Raw genomic sequence first — 14,039 nt, 5'->3', positions numbered from 1 at the left:
TACAGCAGTTCCTTTAGCATTTCTTGTAATGCTGGCTTGGTGGTGATGTGCTCCTTTATTTCAACGACTATACTGAATGATGGCTTTGCTTGATATAATAAACTTGGTTTCCATTACCTTGAGTACTTCATGCCATTCCCTTCTGGCCTGTAGGGTTTTTGATGAGAAATCAGGTGTCAGCCTTATGGGAGCTCCTTTGTAGGTAACAGTTTTCTTTTCTCTTGCTGCCTTTGAGATTCTCTCTTTGTCTTTAAATTTTGGTATTTTAATTATGATGTGTCTGGGCATGGGTCTGTTTTGGGTTCTTCTTGCTTGGGGTTCTCTGTGCCTCCTGGACTTGTGTGACTTTTTTCTTTACCAGGTTAGGGAAGTTTTCTGCCATTATTTCTTCAGACATGTTCTTTATCCCTTTCTGATTCTTCTTTCACACCTGTTTTTCGAATATTGTTTTGTTTCACGTTGTCCCACAGCTCCCTTAAGCTGTCCTCCTATTTTTTTAAATTGTTTTTTTCTTTTTGGTTTTGTGATTGAGTGATTTTTTCAACCCTGTCTTCTAATTCACTGAGTCTATCCTCAGCTTCCCCTAATCTGCTATGTATTCTTCCAATGTGTTTTTTATTTGTGCTATGTCATTTTATTTCCATAGTTACTTTATCTCTTATCATGTTATTGAGCATCTTTACCATCATTATTCTGAAGTCTGTTTCAGATAAATTTCTTTTTTTTTTTTTAATATTTTTTATTGATTAAGATATTACATATGTGTACCCTCTACCCCCCCTCTCCCCGCTCACCCCCTCACCCCCCGTTGTCCGTGTCCATTGGTTAGGCCTATATGCTTGCATATAAGTCCTTTGGTTGATCTTTCCCCCTTGCCCCCACCCTCCCCTACCTTCCCTCCAAGGCCCGACAGTCCAATCAATGCCTCTCCATCTCTGGATCAGTCCTTGTTCATCAGTTTATGTTGTTCATTATATTCCACAAATAAGTGAGATCTTGTGGTATTTATCCGCTCTCTAGTTCCATCCATGCTGTGGCAAATGGTAAGAGTTCCTTTTTCTTCTTCCTCTTCTTAAAGAATACCTTTCAGCATTTCATATAATGCTGGTTTGGTGGTGATGAACTCCTTTAGCTTTTTCTTATCCGTGAAGCTCTTTATCTGACCTTCCATTCTGAATGATAGCTTTGCTGGATAAAGTAATCTTGGTTGCAGGTTCTTGCTATTCATCTCTTTGAATATTTCTTGCCACTCTCTTCTGGCCTGCATGGTTTCTGTTGAGAAATCAGCTGACAGTCGGATGGGTACTCCCTTGTAGGTAACTGACTGTCTTTCTCTTGCTGCTTTTAAGATTCTCTCTTTATCTTTTGCTCTTGGCATTTTAATTATGATGTGTCTTGGTGTGGTCCTCTTTGGATTCCTTTTGTTTGGGGTTCTCTGCGCTTCCTGGACTTGTAAGTCCATTTCTTTCACCAGGTGGGGGAAGTTTTCTGTCATTATTTCTTCAAAAAGGTTTTCAATATCTTGCCCTCTCTCTCCTTCTGGTACCCCTATAATTCTGATGTTGGTACGCTTGAAGTTGTCCCAGAGGTTCCTTACACTATCTTCATATTTTTTGAATCTCTTTTCTTTTTTCTTTTTCGGTTGGGTATTTTTTGTTTCTTTGCATTTCAAATCCTTGACTTGATTCTTGGGATCCTCTTGTCTGCTGTTGGAGCTCTGTAAAGTATTCTTTATTTCAGTCAGTGTATGCATAATTTCTAATTGGTCCTTTTTCATGACCTCCATGGTCTCCCCATACTCCTTGAGGGATTCATTAAATTTATCAGCGGTTTCCATAAAATTCTTGACAAACCTTATAAACGTGGCCTTGAACTCTATATCCAGTCGTCTGGCCTCCTCCGTTTCTACCAATTGTGACCTGTTTCTTTGTCTCCGCATTTTGGCTGCTTCCCTGTGTTGATAGAGTGGCCTGCGCGCCAGGTGTCCTGTAGGGCCCAGTGGCTCAGCCTCTCCAATTACCTGGGGTGGACACTCTTGGTGCACTCTTGGTGCCTCGCTTGTTGTAGGATCACTGGGAGGAATTGACCTCCAGGCCAATTGGCTGTGGGAAGCAGCTGTGTCTGAAGTGGGAGAATGGACCCCCTCTGACCACTGGGTACAGTGGCTCCTGGATCTAAGGAGGTGCTAATTCAGCCCCTGCCTGAGGCCACACAGCAGGAACTACGAAGAGGCTCAGCTGTGAAGCAATGCAAGCCGCTGCGGGGCCTTGGGCCTTCTCTTGGAAGTTCCGGGTCTGGCTGGCCCGGCTGCAGTTAGGTAATTATCAGGTTGCAAAGGGCCGGGGCATTCACATGCAAAAGCCTCTGCCGCAGCCCGGGTGGGGCGGGGTCTCAGGGAGTCAAAAGGGCGGGGAAAGAAGCTATGGCTGATTCTCCGCGCCCGGAGTCGCGCGTCTCAGTGTCCTGGCAATGGCTGCAAGCACCTCCGAGGGAAATCTGCCCCCAAGTTCGCCCGCTGCCGCCTGAGAGAGCAGCCTCTCCCCGTATGAGACCTGGGTCCCCAGAGACTTCCCGGAGCCGGAGCCGGAGATCAGAGCAGTCGGGAGTTTGTGATTCAAAAAGACAGCCGCGTCCTCAGGTGCCACCCCCTTTCCGCGCGCGCGAGCCGCTGCCGTACCTCTGCACTCAGCCTCCGCAGCTCCTCTGGCTCTCAGCGTGCTTTTCTTTTCTTCTAGTTGTAGAAATTACACTCAGCCAGCCTTCCTGTTGTTTTGGACGATGTTTGCTCCGTCCTTTGGGCTAATTTTCAATTGTTGTGTGGGGCGACTATTTCCCGGTGTTTATCTATGCCGCCATCTTAGTTTCTCCCAGATAAATTTCTTATCTCCATTTAATTTGTTTCTTCTTCTGGAGAATTCTCTTGTTCTTTCATTTGTCTGTCTCCTTATTTTGGCTGCCTGTTTGGGTTTGTAACTATGTATTAGGTAGATCTGCTATGCCTCTCAATCTCTAGTGCAGAACAGTGTCAAATGCTGTTTATGACTAATTAGATCAGGCAAAGATTCAAAGCCTCCAGAGAGCTTCTGTCTATATACTGAGAGGATTTTGTCTTGAATTGCCCTTAGGCAATCATCCACAAGCATGGCAAGTTTTTGTTTTTTTTCAACAGGGTGGGGCAATTACTTCTGCTTGGAGGCTAATTGTTATTCTCAGTCTCTTTTTTAAAAAAATATATTTTTATTGATTTCAGAGAGGAAGGAAGAGGGAGAGAGAGCTAGAAATATCAATGATGAGAGAATCATTGATCAGCTGCCCCCTGCACGCCCCCCCACTGGGGATCGAGCTTGCAACCTGGGCATGTGCCCTTGACTGGAATCGAACCTGGGACCCTTCAGTCCAAAAGCCGACGCTCTATCTACTGAGCCAAGCCAGCTAGGGCTCTTAGTCTCCTTAAAAAAAATTATATATGTATTTAGACACACACACACACACACACACACACACACACACACACTAGAGGACCGGTGCATGAAAATTTGTGCACGGGAGAGGGGTGGTCCCTCAGCCCAGCCTGCCCCTCCCTCACAGTCTGGGAGCCCTCACAGGATGTCCTACTGATGGCTTAGGCCCACCCCCCATGGCCTCCCTCTGTGGAAGGTGACCGGCTGATCCGGAATATAGATACTTTCTGAAGGCAGCATGGATTCCTTCCTTATTACTTTCCTCAGTGGTTGGAGAACAGGGGACTAAAAGGTGGAGATGGAACTGTGGCCCGGGGCTTTTGTAGGCAGCAGAAAGAGGGAGAGGGCTGGGGAAAGTCTAGACATATTTCCTTCACTTGTCTGCCCTTCCTCTGGGCCCCTCCCTCCATTTTTTCCTTCTCATGGTGGACACTTTGGGCCTCGGACTGACCAGAGCCCAGCGATAGTGGGGTTCAGCCCCCTCACTTCTCAGCTGAACGTACAGCCGCTTCACATTCCAAGCAGGGCTGTTTTCAAGTGATTGAAGTGCTGGGAATTCACAGCTCCCGGCCTCTCCCCTCTCGGTTTCCCTCTTGGGTTGGTTGCAAAGTTCACTGAGACACTGAAACAGCTCTGCCCTGGTAGTTCTGCACTGACCCCTGCCAGGGCCCCGCCGGGCACTCTTCCTTGAGTCTCTGGGTCCATAGTATGCACTTGGGGAGGTTGGCTGGAGTCCGTTTCCCCAGGTAGTGGGGCAGGGGGGCTTAGCTTGGAGAGCTGGAGAAAGATGGCAGAGTAATAGTTGGTATGAACCAGTGCCTGCTCAGCCAGACTTCCTAAGCTCCCCACCGGGCCCACGCGGGGCCCCTTCCCTGGGCTTGGAGGACCCCCGGCTGAGGTCCTCTCCCTGCACCCAGCGCCCTCCTCCCCTTTCCACCACCAGGGATGGGAGCAGCTCGCCTGTGCCACTCTGGCCTTGAGTCTCCTCTCCCTGCCTGAAGGGCAGGGTGGGGTCCACAGCCAGCCACGGAGGCAGATGTGGGGCAGGAGGGTGGTGGTGGTGGGGGGTGCGCATGGCAGTCTGTGCATGCCCACTCCAGCTCCAGGCCACCGAGCTCCGGCCGAGCAGCAGCAGTGGTGCAGCAGCCCGCAGCGAGGTCCTGCACCCATTGCAGCCGCCCCTGGGCGCTGTGCATGGAGACACCACCTGCCGCCTGCCGCTGAGCCACCATCCAGCCCGGGACCTGCGGGGGCTGGGGTGGCCTCGGGCTCCCACTGGCCCCACCAAAGCTGGACTCAGGCTTGCCAGCTGCCCCTGTCCCAGCCCACCAGTCGGGAGCGGCCTCCTCCTCTGAGGCAGCCTGTAGTTAGCGCTGGGCAGGCCTTTGCAAGCCTGCTCTGGGGGCGGAAGTCCCCGCCCCATCCCCACCCACCAGCTCCTGCCTAATCGTGACTCAGACACAGTAATGGACAAATTAGCATCTCTCTCTCTCTCTCTCTCTCTCTCTCTCTCTCTCTCTCTATATATATATATATATATATATATATATATATATATACATATATATATAATTGATTTCAGAGAGGAACGGAGAGGGAGAGAGAGATGGAAATACAAATGATGATGAGAGAGAGAGAATCATTGATTGGCTGCCTCCTACAAGTCCCACTCTGGGAATTGAGCCTACAATCTGGGCATGTGCCCTGACTGGGAATCAAACCGTGACCTCCTGGTTCATAGGTTGATGCTCAATCACTGGGCCACAACAGCTGGGCTATTCTCAGTCTCTTAATGGGTCTGAGCAATTCTTCACCATGGGGCAAGGTGTTTTCCAATAGGGTGGATCAACTGCCTTTCCCCCAGGCAAGGTCACCTGTATAGCAAACGTCTGCATGAGAGAGATGACCTCAGCATAGTGAGGAATGACTTATCATAGGAAATCTGGGAGTGTGCCTTCTGAGCTCTAACCCCAAAGCTCCTGATCCTGGCTTCTGCTCACACAGCTCAAATCCACTCTGCTCTCCCTCTGCTGAAGCACAAGGTGGGTGGCTTCACAGGGGATTTTGTGTGTTGGCCCTTTAGGATTGTGACTGGATTTCCAGCCATCTCTCCCTGGCAGTCAACAACCCTGCTGCTTTTCACAGCTAGATGTTATATGGGTACCCTCCTCAGTTTGGTGTTCTCTGCTGGGAGTGGGGCAGCTTGGGGATTAGATCCCAGAGTTCTCAGTGGCAACCCCCCCACAGCTGAGTTATCTCTCCAGAATTTTAGTTGCTTTCTTTTGGAGCCCGCCAGCCCTTTCTCACCTCTGCCCATCCTACCAGTCTCTATGCAGTCTCCACTTTTGGTCCTCAGTTATCAGGGTTCTCTCCAGTGAGTCTTTTGTTGATTATTCAGGAAGTTTTTCTGTATTTTAATTGTAATTCCAGTTTGGTCCTGGGAGCATGTCTGTGCAGCATCCACTTACTCCACCACCATTTTTTCTCTCAAGTTCCCCATTTTGTAAATGAGTAAACTAAGTATGGTTAGAACATTTTCTTAAGCTTTTATAGCAAATTAGAGTGGAATCCAGGCTTGTAACCCAGGCTCCTGGATATCAATGTTCATGGTCTTCACCACACTACCTCTCCACAAAGATTCTTAGTCACCTAAGAATACCCAAGATTGAGCTGGAGGAAGTACCTCTTATCGTTGAACTGAAGGATTTCAGGCTCTCATTTCAGCAAAAGGTTTTGTTCAGACTCACAGTTAAGCATTCTAATTGAGAAGCTGAAATTAAAATCAGCTGTCTGTCTCAACGCCTGTCCTTTAGTTCCATCTCAACGATTTTCTAAGAACAGCTTCAGGGGTCCTCAAACTACGGCCCGCGGGCCACATGCGGCCCGCCGAAAACATTTATCCGGCCCGCTGGGTGTTTTTGCCGCAGCTGTGTGCATAGGAATTTGTTCATAGTTTTTTTTTAAACTATAGTCCGGCCCTCCAACGGTCTGAGGGACAGTGAACTGGCCCCCTGTTTAAAAAGTTTGAGGACCCCTGGTTAAATAAAGTCAGACCCTCTACCACAAGCAAGGGAAGGTCCTGGATCCCAAGAGACAACTCACCCAAGTTCACCCAATGTGGAGGGAAGCCAGTGGGGCTTAATAGGCCCCTATTGAATCCTAGCTCCCAGTCCAGGTATGTGAGGTGGTCCTGGGAGAGCTTCTTCAGAATTCTGCCACACAATACCAGGTAAATGTCAATGTAAGAAACATTCAAAGCTGTTGAGAATTTTTATAAGTTTATTTGAGCAAAACTGACAACAATTGTGGGGAAGCAAACACTTCAATGGATTGAGAAAATGCTCCAGAAAATGGCAGTTTGCACCTTATTTTATACTTTATAATTAAGAGAAAAATTAATTTCATTAAAACATGAAATACATTGGTTTTTCATGGATTAGAGAGGTAGGAGAAAGCAAAGCTGGGGGTAAGGAACCCCTGGGACTGGGGAAAAAAAGTGAAAATGATAGACACATATTTCTTTTTTAACAATTAAGATGATATAGATATCTTTTTCTAATCCTCACCTGAGGATATGTTTATTTTATTTTATTTTTTGTTAAATCCTCACCCAAGGATATTTTTCCATTGATTGTTAGATAGAGTGGAAGAGAGAGAGAAAGACAGAGAGAAATATCGATGTGAGAGAAACACATCGACTGGTTGCCTCCTTCACACACCCCAACCAGGGCTCTGCTGGGGAGAAGTCTGTAATCGAGGTATGTGCCCTTGACTGGAATCGAACCTTGGACCCTTTGGTCTATAGGCTGATGCTCTATCCACTGAGCCAAATAGGCTAGGGCTGTTTATTGACTTGAGACAGAGACAGAGACAGAGACAGAGAGAGACAAAGAGAGAGAGAGAGAGAGAGGGAGAGAGAGAGAGAGAGAGAGAGAGAGAGAGAGAGAGAGAGAGAAACAGCAATTAGTTGCCTCTCATATGTGCCCCCAACCATACATGCCCCAACCAAGGACTGAACCTGCAATCTAGGCATGTACCCTAACCAGGAATTGAACCTATAACCTTTGGTGTATGGGACAACACTCTAACCACTGAGCAACACTAGTCAGGGTGACACATACTTCTTTTACATAGGTGGGTACAGAAGAGTTAACAGTCAAAAATTAACATGATAGCAACAGTGAGGGGATTTGTGGTCCACTCTGGTGTTGTGCCTGTGCTTTGAGGGGTCCAGAAAAAGGGCAGTTGCTTTGTTATTGCAAAGGCATGTTTATCATGTATGTTATACTAGATGCAAAAAGACAGCAGATATGCTTAGTTAAGACAAAAATTGACTGTTGTTAGGGAAAAATACTACCTTAGGACATCACTACCCCTCATGTATTGCTTTTAGTTAAAAACTTTTCATTTCAGACCATACATACTATGTGATTACTTTAGGTCTCTGAGGGTTTTTAAAAAAATATATTTTTATTGATTTCAGAGAGGTAGGGAGAGGGAGAGAGAGATAGAAATATCAATGATGACAGGGAATCATTGATCGGCTGCCTTCTGCATGCCCCATACTGTAGATCAAGCCTGAAACTTAGGAATGTGTCCTGACGGGGAATTAAACCTTGATCTCCTGGTTCATAGGTTGATACTCAACCACTGAGCCATGCTGACTGGGCAGGTCTCTGAGTTTTTAAGGCCACCATGCAGGCCTCTTCTAAGTGTGTCAGGCTTAGTATGTGGCCCATTTTCACCCAAAGACCACTCTCAGATTCTAGGCTACTCTTAGGGATTTACCAATGGCTCCCCTCTATAGGGCTTCTCACAATACCACAGCTTATTTCTTAAAGCCAGCAGGAGACCCTTCACTCTCTTTTGAAGACCTCATCTGATTAGGTCAGGCATCCAGGGTAACCTCCCTTTTGATTAACTGAAAGTAAAGGGATTAGCAGCTTAATCTTGGTAATGATATCCCAGCAAATTCCCAGATTCCGCCTCAATTATACAAGCCATGTACACCAGTGGGCATGAATCTTGGGAGCTATCTTTTTTATTTTTTGAACTTTTGTAAGGGTTTATTTGAGCCAAACTGAGCATAATGTTGGGAAGCAAGATCTCAAATGCTCCCAGAGGCCATCTTTAATTCAGCCTACCACATCACTGGGCAAAGGTGGTGGTGGGGGGTCGGCTTGTTCCCAAATTGCCTCCAGTTGGCACCCAGGCCCCAGTCCATTCTGCTGCTCCTGGTGGGTGCTCCTTCCTGGATGGGTTTAGACCAGGTATCCTAGCTCTTGCCCAAGGCCATTGGGTCCTTTATCTCTTCTTATCACCTTCTGTCCCTCTGGGGAAGCAGCGGCTGGACTTTTAAAGCCTCAAGTATGACATCATCATCAGTTTATCAGCTATCAGCTTCCTGCTGCAACCAGAGCTTTCATCCTGGAAGAGTTGTGATAAGGCATTTCCTGTGATGTGTGCACAGGGAAGGGATGATGTTATTAAGCAGCTTGTGAGGACAAAGATTCTGTTCCACCATTTGAATGTCTAGTAAAGAGAAGTGTACATTAAAGAAAAGCTCTATTTTCTTTGGTAATAATGAAGCATGCATTGAGGAAAAAATGAATCCTGCCATTTTAAAGATGGAACGGTCCTTGAGGCCGTTAGTCTGACTGATCTTACATTGCTTTCATTTCCTCAGGTCCCTATTTGAGCATGTCCGATGATGGGTATCACACTTCTGTACTAACTATTTTGAAAAGGGGATTAACAAGAGGAGGCAGACTCTGATGCTGAACCTCCAGGGATCCAAGAAGAAGCTGCAGAAGAAGGGGAATCAGATCAACCTAGAAAAAAGGAAAAGGTGAACTTAATATTAAAAATGGCGGCAGAGTAAGTGCATGCTGCAAGGAGATGCTTCCAGGAGAAAACTGGAATTATAACTAAAATACTTCCTAAATAATCAATGGAAAACTCACAGGAGAGAACCCTGATACCCAAGGACCGAAAGTGAAGACCTCATAGAGACTGGGAAGAGGAGCGGAGGAGCGAAAGGGCTGGCTGGGCACCCAGAGATAACAACTGAAGTCCTGGGAGATATATCTCAGCTGTAGGGGGTTGCCACTGAGAACTCTGGGATCTAATCCCCAACCTATGCCCCCCAGCAGAGAGCACCAAAACTGAGAAGGGTACCTACATAACATCTAGCTGTGAAAAGCAGGGGGTCCTGTCTGCCAGTGAGTGACAATTGAAAATTCAGGCACCTTCTTAAAGGGCCAATGCACAAAATTCCCTGTGGACCCACCCACCTTGTGCTCTGGGAGAGGGAGGGTGAAGTGGACTGGAGCTGTGAGAGCAGAACCCAAGACTGGGGACTCGGGGGATAGAGCTCAGAATGCAGACACCCCAAGTTTCCTGGGCTGAGTCATTCCTTCATGCAGCAGAGGACATCTTTCCCACATAGACATTTGCCTTGCCTTGGGGAAAGCAGTTGATACACTCTATTGGAAAACACCCTGCTGTGAGACCACTTCAGAGATTAAAAGAAACAATTAGCCTCCAGGCAGAAGCAACTGCCTGACCCTGTTGAAAAAAAAACTCTTGCCACACCTGAGGATGATAGCCTGGGAGGCAATTCAGGTAGGAATCCTATCAGTCTGTAGGCAGAGGTGGTCGCTGGAGGCTTTGAGTCTTTGCCTGATCTAATTAGTCAGAAACAGCATTTAACACTGTCCTGCACTAAAGATTGAGAGGTGTAGAGGATTTACCTAATACATAGTCACAAACCCAAACAGGCAGCCAAAATGAGGAGACAAAGAAACAACCCCTAAATGAAAGAACTAGAGAATTATCCAGAAGAAGAGATAAATGAAGCAGAGATAAAGAAATTTATCTGAGCCCTAGCTGGCTTGGCTCAGTGGATAGTGCATTGGCCTGTAGACTGAAAGGTCCCGGGTTCAATTCTGGTCAAGGGCACATGCCTGGTTTTCAGACTCAATCCCCAGTGTGGGGCCTGCAAGAGGCAGCCGATCAATGATTCCCTTTTATCATTGATGATTCTATCTCTCTCTCCTTCTCCCTTCCTCCCTTAAATCAATAAAAATATATTAAAAAAAGAAATTTATCTGAAGCAGAGTTCAGAGTAATGATGGTAAAGAAGCTCAACATCATGAAAAAAAATATAGTAACTATGAAAACAGAAAAATCTGATATAAAGAATGACATGATGTAAATAAAGAACAAACTGGAAGGAAACAGCAGATTAGGGGAAGCTGAGAAGAGAATCAGTGAATTAGAAGACAGAGTTGAAAATATCAATCAGAGAACCAAAAAGAAAAAAGAAAAAGAAAAAACAGGAGGACAGCTTAAGGGAGCTGTGAGATAATGTGAAACAAAACAATATTCAAATTGCGGTGTGCCAGAAGAGGCAGAAAGAGAAAGGGATAGAGAAATATGTTTGAAGAAATAACGGCAGAAAACTTCCCTAACCTGGTAAATGAAAAAGTCACACAAGTTCAGGAGGCACAGAGAACCCCAGACAAGAAGACCCCAAACAGACCCACACCCAGACACATCATAATTAAAATGCCAAAATTAAAGACAAAGAGATAATCTTAAAGGCAGCAAGAGAAAAGAAAACTGTAACCTACATAGGAGTTCCCATAAGGTGGAAACCTGACTTCTCATCGAAACTCTATAGGCCAGAAGGGAATGGCATGAAGTACTCAAGGTAATGGAAAGCAAGGATCTGAAACCAAGATTACTATATCCAGCAAGGCTATCATTCAAAATAGAAGGTCAAATAAAGAGCTTCCCAGTCAAAAAAAAAAAAAAAAAAGGCTAAGAGATTACATCACCACTAAGCAGGCATTACAAGAAATGCTAAAGTGACTGCTGTAATGAGAAGAAGGAACACAGAGAGTAACCTAGCCATACAGAATTAAAATGGCAATAAATAAGTACCTGTCAATAATAACCTTAAATGTAAATGGATTAAATGCTCCAATAAAAAGGCTTAGGGTAGCTGAATGGATACAAAAACATGACCCAACGATATGTTGTCTACAAGAGACCACCATAAAAAAAAAAAAAAAAAAGACACACAGTGGATGAGAGTGAAGGGATGGAAAAAATAAATTTTCCATGCAAATAGAAAAAAAAAATGCGGAGTAGGAATACTCATATCCCACAAAATAAACTTTAAAATGAAGGCCATCATAAGAGACAACATAAATCACTACATAATACTAAAAGGATCAATCCAACAAGAGAATATAACCCTGGTAAACATATATGCACCCAATATAGAAGCACCTAATATATAAAAAAACTTCTAGAGGACTTTAAGGGAGAGATCAACAACAATACAGTCTTAGTAGGGGACTTTAACACCCCTCTGACTTTACTGGATAGATCTTCCAGACAAAAACTTAACAAGGAAACAGAAACTCTAAAGGACGCACTGGATCAGATGGATTTAATTGACATTTATAGAACATTTCATCCCAACACAGCAGAATATACATTCTTCTCAAGTGCACATGGATCATATACAAAGAGAAACCACATGTTAGGACACAAACCAAGTCTCTACAAGTTCAAGAAGACTGAAATCATATCAAGCATCTTCTCAGATCACAGTGAAATGAAATTAGAAATAAACTACAGAAACACACCCCAAAACATTCAAATACATGGAGGCTAAATAGCATATTATTAAACAATGAATGGGTTACCAAAGAGATCAAGAAAGAAATCAAAAACTTCCTGGAGCCGAAACCGGTTTGGCTCGGTGGATAGAGCGTCGGCCTGCGGACTGAGAGGTCCCAGGTTCGGTTCCGGTCAAGGGCATGTACCTGGGTTGCGGGCATATCCCCAGTAGGAGATGTGCAGGAGGCAGCTGATTGATGATTCTCTCTCATCGATGTTTCTAACTCTCTATCTCTCTCCCTTCCTCTCTGTAAAAAATCAATAAAATATATTAAAAAAAAAACAAAAAAAAACTTCCTGGAAACAAATGAAAATGAACACACAACATCCCCAAATTTCTGGGACACAGTAAAAGCAGTCCTGAGAGGGAAATTCATAGCACTACAGGCATACCTCAAAAACAAGAAAACATCAGCAATAAACTATTTAGCTCTACAACTTAAAGGACTAGAAAGAGAACAACAAGAAAATCCCAGAGTAAATAGAAGGAAGGAAATAATGAAGATTAGAGCAGAAGTAAACAACATAGAGACTAAAAAAACAATATAAAAAAATCAATGAAACCAAGAGCTGGTTCTTTGAAAGGATAAACAAAAGTGATAAACCATTAGCCAGACTCATCAAGAAACAAAGAGAGAGGACACAAATAAATAAAATCAGAAATGAGGCCGCCGCGGGCCCCCACCTCCATCAGAATGATGCTGGACGTGGGACCCGAGGATGAGCTGCCCGACTGGGCAGCGGCCAAGGAGTTTTACCAGAAGTACGACCCTAAGGACGTCATCGGCAGAGGAGTGAGCTCTGTGGTCCGCCGTTGTGTTCATCGAGCTACTGGCCATGATTTTGCGGTGAAAATCATGGAGGTGACGACTGAGCGACTGAGTCCTGAGCAGTTGGAGGAGGTGCGAGAAGCCACGCGGCGAGAGACACACATCCTTCGCCAGGATGCGGAAGGGAGAGCTGTTTGACTATCTCACAGAGAAGGTGGCCCTCTCAGAAAAGGAGACCAGATGACAATATGCAGATCCGACTTTCCGATTTTGGATTCTCCTGCCGCTTGGAACCTGGCGAGAAGCTTCAAGAGTTGTGTGGGACCCCAGGATATCTAGCACCTGAGATCCTTAAATGCTCCATGGATGAAACCCACCCGGGCTACGGCAAGGAGGTCGACCTATTTCAAGGCTGCTGCAAGTGGATCCTGAAGAGCGTTTGACAGCTGAGCAAGCTCTACAGCACCCCTTCTTGGAGCGTTGTGAAGGCAGCCAACCCTGGAACCTCACCCCCCGACAGCGGTTCCGGGTGGCAGTGTGGACAGTGTTGGCTGCTGGACCAGTGGCCTTAAGCATCCACCATGCACGTCCGCTGACCAAGAGTGCACTGTTGAGGGACCCCTATGCATTGCGGCCAGTGCGGCGCCTCACTGACAGCTGTGCCTTCCGGCTCTATGGGCACTGGGTGAAGAAGGGCGAGCAGCAGAACCGTGCAGCCCTCTTCCAGCACGGGCCGCCTGGGCCTTTTCCCATCGTGGGCCCTGAAGAGGAGGGGGACTCAGCTGCTATCACTGAAGATGAGGCCATGCTGGTGGTGGGCTAGCACCTGAGCCCTGGGGAATGCCAGAAAGCAAGACTTTCCATGAGGAGGATTTTTATCATTCCAGCCCCTTTTGGCTCTGGCCGTAGGCCCCGGCCCCACTGCTTGGCTAGGCCACCACTCATCGTACTATCATAAAGTCCAGTCTATCCCCACTGGCCAGGGCTTTCCGATCAGAGCTGAGGTAGAAGGGAGCCACTCAAGAGTGCCATGCCTGGCCTTGTCAGTGCTACCTGTGCTGTGTATGCAATAAAATCTACACACCAGGGAGCCAGTGCCCCATGTCTGGTGTCT

At 46.1% G+C, this 14,039-nt stretch overlaps 1 pseudogene across 1 annotated transcript; it reads left to right on the top strand.

Annotated features, from left to right (window-relative positions):
- The first annotated feature begins 12,838 nt into the window (after positions 1 to 12,838).
- On the top strand, positions 12,839 to 13,748 carry LOC308533406 (phosphorylase b kinase gamma catalytic chain, liver/testis isoform-like; annotated as a pseudogene). The gene has a single exon. The product of its transcript is annotated as a phosphorylase b kinase gamma catalytic chain, liver/testis isoform-like (transcript).
- Positions 13,749 to 14,039: the final 291 nt, after the last annotated feature.

The sequence above is a fragment of the Myotis nattereri genome, assembly GCF_964212035.1.
Source record: "Myotis nattereri genome assembly, chromosome: 1".
Classification (NCBI taxonomy): domain Eukaryota; kingdom Metazoa; phylum Chordata; class Mammalia; order Chiroptera; family Vespertilionidae; genus Myotis; species Myotis nattereri.
Note: the sequence above shows the minus strand (reverse complement) of the source record. Positions and strands in the feature narration are given on the sequence as shown.